We start from the raw sequence: 7,651 nt of genomic DNA, 5'->3' as shown, positions 1-7,651 counted from the left end.
GAAAACTACTAACCAAGGACAAATTAATGAATATATAGTCCCATAAAATATTTATCTAGTTTATAAACACTTGTACAAAAAATCTGATAAATAATACATTTATAAGGAGGTTTGACTTGATTGCTATAACTCCAGGATTCAGTATTTATCAATGACGAACTGTCAATAATACCTTGTTCACATTCAGAATGGCTTTAAGGGGTAACAGGTTAATAATAAAATGGCTCTAGCAAAAAAAAAACACCAAGATAAGCAAACAGAATACAAACATTCTTCTAAAAGAGAAAATAAAACACACCACCACCTAATAATAACAGTGTTGTAATAAATAAGAATATTTTTGTCAAAATATAGGAATGTCACCCTCTTCACAAAGTTGACAATAATCATTACACGTCTTTATCCATTCTCTAAATTTTAAAAAATTAAGATTTCTCAAATACAACTAGAAATCCTTAAAGCCTAACCTTTACTAATTGATATGCATTAGGAATAATCTGAGAATTCTCTGTATCTAGCTATAGTCCTCAACAGGATTTAAATATGTATATTTTTGCATAAATTTAAACAGCATGAGGTTGGCCAGTTAAGAATATTTTGAATATGTAGGATGGTAAAATTGCATATAAAATCCAGGAGAAACCCCACGTTTATATATGTTCTCTTCCTTTCTCATTTCTTTTTTGAAGATGCAAACCAAATCTTCAGTATATCAAAAATAATCTATTAAACATTGGCATGGCCATCTCAGAATGTAAAAAAGCAATTTGAATTTCTAAAATTTCCACATATTCTCCAAATATATCATCACAAAGGTGAGTATATGTTAAAATAGGCAAGTAAACTTCTATACTGCCCAATCACAAATTTTTCAAACCCATGACCTCTTTTTCTGAAACTGATTTCCACTAAAGAAAGCAGAGTTAGGCTGTAGTAAGTTGTAAAAAACTGGGCAAGGGCTTTTATATAGATGAGACTTGAACAGAGGGCTCTGCTCACTAGGAATGATGAAAATTAGTTAGCCACTCTATTCACTCCAGAATATGGACTAAAAACTGAGTGAAGACATCAAATGAAGTCACTATAGTCAAGCTGCTAAATTACTAAAATTCAGTAAGTTGAGGCACGAGGAAGAGATTCTATTCTTGTAACTAGCCTGGGAACTAAACTTTTGAACTTTCTAGTCCAGTGTGAATGTCTGGGTATACACAAAACCTCCAGACTGCCCTCTGACTACTCCCTGAAGGACTAAGGAAAGAATGGTCATGCACCCAGACCACCTGACATCCATTATCCAGACCACTGGTCATCTAGAGCAGCGGTTCTCAACCTGTGGGTTGCGACCCCTTTGGGGGTCCAATGACTCTTTCACAGGGGTTGCCTAAGACCATCGGAAAACAAAAAGATATTTACATTATGATTCATAACAGTAGAAAATTACAGTTATAGAGTAGCAACGAAAGTAATTTTATGGTTGGGGGTCACCACAACATGAGGAACTGTATTAAGGGGTCACGGCATTAGGAAGGTTGAGAACCACTGATCTAGAGGATTACCATCTCAAACCAATTTAGAGGCTAAGAATGCAGGACTGAGTCTTCTCAAGAATGTGCCTTTTACTATAAGAATTCTAAGCTTTTCTTTCTTCTTGGAACCATTCTGGGTATTGCCTAGATGTGCTTCAAGTTACCAAGCCCTAAGACCCTTGAATGAATTCTTATTATTTAGTCCTAGCAAAGCCTCCATACTCTTTTTAGAGTTTGTTTGACAAAAATAGTCAGAGAAATAGCCAGTTAGGATCAAAGGAGAATGGAAAAAGAGCAGAGGGAATTCGGTGATGCTGTGGCAGACAACCATAGTTCTCATTAGAGGTAGAGAATAGGAGAGTAATGTATCCTAAAAATGGCCACTGGTCCAAATCAAGCTCAAGTCCAACTTAAAAACAATTATTTTGCACCTTGGGTGTGCTGGCCTACAACTTGCCTGTGGGGTGGAGGCAGTGGCAGTGGAGTTGGCCTCATGAGTAGGGTCCCCTGTCTCTTCGTTGGTGCCTATCTCTCTGCTGTTGCACTTGAGACCTGATGAGCCATCTCAGGTCTCGACATGTCACTCAACTATGTGGTGACAGCACAGAAGCCCACTATCGTGAATGACTGTGTGACTGAACACTTTAGTTCAGCTAAAGACTTGAACCTGCTGTTTGCCAAACACATGAGATTAGAGACCTATGTGGTTACTGCCAAGGGGCTTTGGCCCATTAAAAGGGTGGGTGTTTATGGGAAGATTGCTGTCATGGAGCTTTTCAGGCCCAAGTGGCAGATCAAGGACTTACTGCTTATCCTGAGAGCTAAGCCTGCATCCTGGAGTATAAGCAGAGTGATGAGAGCACTGATATCATAACACGAGCCTGTGGCAATGTCCAGGACTGTACTGGGTGCCCCTCAGAGACCGACATTATTGGCATCATTGACCCTGAGCACTGGATGATTGGCCTGTGACTCTACAATGGCCTTTTCAAGGTCATTCCACTAGACTGGGACAACAAAAAGCTTAAGGCCATTAACACTGGCTTGAAGAAGTTATATGTCATCAATGTCAAGTTCCTATATGGTTGCCAAGCACCTACCATCTGTTTTGTCTACCAGGACCCTCAGGAATAGCACGTAGAAACCTACGAGGTGTCTTTCTGAGAGAAGTAGTTCAATAAGGGTCCTTAAAAACAGGAAAATGTAGCAACTGAAGCTTCCATAGTGATCACAGCCCCAGAGCGTTTTGGAGGGGCCATCATCATTGGGCAGGAATCAATCACTTATCACAATGATTACAAATATCTGGTCATTGCACCTCTTGTCATCAAGCAAAGCATGATTGTGTGTCACGTTCGTGTAGACACCAATGGTTCCTGTTATCCGCTGGGAGACATGAAAGGACGGCTCTTTATGCTGCCTTTGGAGGAGGAGGAATAGATGGACGCCTCTATCACCCTCAAATATCTCCATGTGGAACTCCTCAGAGAGGACTCGATTGCTGAGTGCTTGACATACCTGACAGTGGTGTTGCGTTTGTTGGTCTCACCTGGGTGACACCCAGCTTGTGAAGCTCAGCATTGACAGCAATGAACAAGGCTTCTATGTAGTGACTGTGGAAACCTTTACCAATTTAAGACCTATTCTGGACATGTGCATGGTGGACCTGGAGAGGCAGGGGCAGGGAGAGCTTAGCACTTGAAACGCTCAAGAGAGGTTGCTTATGGGACAAGTAGAATAGAATTGGAATCCATGAGCTTGTTATCACTGACTTACCAGGTGTCAAAGGCCTAAGGACACTGTGGTTTGACCCTCACTGGGAGACTTATGACACTTTGGTGCTCCTTTGTGGGCCACACAAGAGTTCTCATGTTAAATGGAGACTGGGTGGAAGAAACCGAACCGATGGGTTTTGTGGATGATCAACAGACTTTCTGTGGCAACCTGGCCCATCAGCAATTTATCCAGATCACATCCACATCCATGAGGTTGGTCTCTCAAGAACCCAAAGCTCTAGTCAGTGAATGGAAGGAGGCTCAGGGCAAGAACACTAATGAGGCCTCTTGCAATATCTACAATACATAGAAATATCTACATAAAAAAATAAAAGAGCATGAAAAGCTTTCATCTGATTACACTTCTAAATTTTAATTCTTCTATAAATGTGATTCTCCTGTTGAAAACATACTTCCGTATTTATTCTGGTTGGAAAAGGTATTCCTCAGGGAAAACAAAAACAACAAACCCTCAAATATAATGACCTTTCTAAAGACTTGGCAGAATTTTCCAAGGCAGTGTTGAAGGATCTTCCCACTGTATTGACACTACATTTATAATACACATCAAAATAAGCTGTGAGTGTCTGGAGGAAGGGGAACCTGTTTGAATTTCAGTTTATGCCAACTAACACAACACTTGATATATATGAAGTACTAAACAAATGTTGATTGATACATGTTAAGATCAAGTATAATTAAAACACAAATATACGAAGCTCTGACAATTAACTTTGCGAACTTGTTGCAATGATGTTGCTAACTTTTTTGAGATCAGAGGGGTTATTCATTATGAATTTGTACCAACTGGACAAACAGCAAAATTTACTATTAGGAAGTGCTGAAAGGCTACATGAAAAAGTTAGATGAAAACGACCTGAACTTTTTGCCAACCATTCATGGCTCTTGTATCATGACAATGCACCAACTCATATGACACTGCCTGTGAGGGAGTTTTTAGCCAGTAAACAAACAACTGTATTGGAACACCTCCCCACTCACCTGATCTGGCCCCCAATGACTTCTTTATTCACCAGAAGATAAAGGAAATATTGAAAAGAAGACATTTTGATGACATTCAAGACATGAAGAGTAATATAATAACAGCTCTGATGGCCATTCCAGAAAGAGTTCCAAAATTGCTTTGAAGGGTGGACTAGGCGCTGGCATCAGTGCATAGCTTCCCAAAGGGAGTACTTCGAGGGTAACTATAGTGATATTCAGCAATGAGGTATGTAGCCCTTTTTCTAGGATGAGTTTGCAAACTTAATTATCTGACCTAAGTTTATTCTCCAGCAATGTAAATTTTATTCAGCAATTTTTGAAAGTATAATTGGGTAAAATTCTAAATCTCAAATTTGGTTACTGAACTTTAATATCTTAAACTATAGATTAGACTGCTAATATCTCTTTGAGATCATGATGTTTTCTGCAGCACTATTCACAGTATCCAACATGTGGAAACAACCTAAGTGCCCATCTATAAATGAATGAAAAAAGAAGATGTGATATATGAATACTGTGGAATATTACTTAGCCTTAAAAATGAAGGGAACTCTGCAATATGGCACAAAATGGATGGACGTTGAGTCCATGCTAAGTGAATAACCCAGTCATAGATGAACAAAGACTGCATGATCCCATTTAGATGAGTTATCTAAAATAGCCAAATTCATAGGGTCAAAGAGTGGAATCGTGGTTGCCAGAGGTTTAGGGAGGGGAAAATGGGGAGTTTTTAATTAGTAGGCATAAAATATCAGTTAAGCAAGAAGAATAAATTCTAGAGATCTGCTGTACAACATTGTACCTAGAGTACAATTACAATTTTGTTAAGGGGCTAAATCGTATGTCAAATGTTCTCACCAAAATAAAATAAAACTTAAAATGAAATAAGAAATAAAAAGCTATAGATTAAAAAGGAATTACTTGTTCTAAATAAATTGTTTTACTTTAGAGATCATGTCAGCTTGCAGCAAATCTTAGGAAAAATCAAATGTAAAATTGCTAAACTTCATATTGAACTTGGGAACATTTTATAGTATAATATAGTTAATCAACCATAAAGATAATGACCCCAAAATAAACAATCACAAATGTATGACATGAGTGATTTCGCCATCAATGTGACAGCTAAGTGATCAAGGAATGGTGTTAGTCTGGTCTCAATAGTAATTTAGCTTCATTCATTAGGAAATATCACAGGCAAACATGGTCTTTTGAAAACTAACCCTCAGATCCTCTCATACCTTGTTCTTCACATACTCTTTATACTTTCCACAGCCTCATCTTGTGATATATACTGCATAGGCTTCAATGTTCAGGTCAAGTCTAAGCTGCTCGATCGGTAATTTCTAATATCTTATATTCTCACTAACTTCTCTTTCTCTGAATTATTGCACCATGTATTGACAAGGGTTTTCAGTTTGCTCAATGTGCTAGTTTGCATGGAAAACACTATTGAGCATCTAGAACGTGATTTAAAAATTCTTGCTGACTCATTTTGTAAAATTTTAGGACCAAAATGTCATGCTAATAACATGCTAATGCAGTAATATGACTAAACATACAAAACATATTTATAAGAGGGATTGAGGTGGAAATCAGTCAATTTCTGTGCTATGTTATCTTTCCTTTTTAATTGGTCTCAGGAAAATGTAGACAGCTTAGCTAGGAAAGAAAAGGAGTAACTTATAGAAGCTGATATAGCCCTTCACCTCTTTTTTTTATGAAGACATTCTATTTTGTTAGTGAAAACAGTTTTTCCAGCTAAAAAACTATATTTCCTTCCTCTGTCATCGTCTTCTCCTCCTCCTGCTTCTTTTGTGAACTTGTAAAAATTTAGTACAATTTGTTGAGCAGAGTACAGTCCTCCCTCTGCCAGGGATGGTTCCAGGGCCCCTAGAGGATATCAAAATTCATGGATGCTCAAGTCCCTTATATAAAATTACAGTATTTGCATATAACCTATGCACATCCTCCTGTATACTTTAAATAATCTCTAGATTACTTGTAATACCTAATACAATGGAAATGCTATGTACCATATTTCCCCGTGTATAAGATGCTTCCATGTATAAGACACACCTTAACTTTGGGCCCTGAAATTTGAAAAAAATGTATTACATTAAATTATTGAACTCAAGTTTTATTCATCATAAAATTCATACAACTCCTCATCACTTGCAGGAAATGCAAGTAAAAAAAATCTACAACCACTATATAAGATGCACCCAGTTTTTAGACCCCAAATTTTTCGAAAAAGGGTGTGTCTTATACATGGGGAAATACCATAAGTAGTTGTTATAGTGTATTTTTTAGGGAATAATGACAAGAAAAAAAATCTGTACATGTTCAATACACATCCATCATAAGCCTAACTACATAGCTCACATCAGTATAATGTAACACTTTTTTTCAAATACTTTTGAAATATTGGTTGCATCAGTGGACACAGAGGACTGATTGTATTCAGAAATACTCCTTGAAAGCAAAGAGGGAGGTGGCTGGCTCATCTGGCTTTGTATTTCTTTCCAGTTGTCCTTTCCTTTCATCTTCTTGGAACACATGGGATTGCTGAAACTCTGTGTAATCAAGAGACCACTTTAAGGGGGAAGCCACCGCTGAGAATGACAGAGCACATAGAAGGAGGCTATGTCTCACTGACAATATTGTAGAAAAGCTACTACTAGACTTGGAACATGGAATTCTGGTTTTTTTTAACTTGGCAAAAAAAACAAACACCTAAAATATTTAATAATTTATATTTCTGGTCACTAAAATTATCAGTGAAATATAATTCCTAATTGTAATTACACAAGTACAGTTCTTAGAACTAGAAGGTAAAAAAAGCATGTTGTATTTTAATATCCCCCTCCCATTTATAAATCTGCTCCTATGTCCTTGGCACCTGACTCATTGGAAGACTGTAGGTGAGAAAAGGGCATGGCAGCAGGGCAGAACTGCACATGTACCTTCAGTTAGAATAGTTTATGGAGCAGTCCACAGAGCGATCCAGGAGTGATTCTCTGTCACTTTCCAAAGAATGAGTTCATAGCAATGAACTAAAATTTATCAGGCAAGGGTAGGCATAATATAATGTAAAGCCACTTGGCCCTCAGGAGGCAATAACTCTTATGACATTCCATAGACAGCTTCTAGGATCCTGTATGAGACATACCAGTCACAAGAATCATCAGATTCAGGGAAGGCCAAAAGTATGTTCTATCTGGTAGTTTTATTTCTCTTAGTCCAGATATGATCTACCAAATATGGCTCCTATTTTGCAGTAACTATGGTCTAGTAACATAGTTAATATCTCATTTTTATCAAGTTCCTAGAAAAACAAGCTAA

General features: G+C 37.7%; 1 pseudogene; it reads left to right on the top strand.

Moving 5' to 3' along the window:
- Positions 1-2,103: 2,103 nt before the first annotated feature.
- Positions 2,104-3,611, top strand: LOC109376819 (DNA damage-binding protein 1-like; annotated as a pseudogene).
- The last annotated feature ends 4,040 nt before the right edge of the window (positions 3,612-7,651 follow it).

This window comes from Hipposideros armiger, unplaced genomic scaffold (genome assembly GCF_001890085.2).
Source record: "Hipposideros armiger isolate ML-2016 unplaced genomic scaffold, ASM189008v1 scaffold_1213, whole genome shotgun sequence".
Taxonomy (NCBI): Eukaryota; Metazoa; Chordata; class Mammalia; order Chiroptera; family Hipposideridae; genus Hipposideros; species Hipposideros armiger.
The sequence above is the reverse complement of the archived record's forward strand: the minus strand, read 5'-3'. Positions and strand labels throughout refer to the sequence as shown.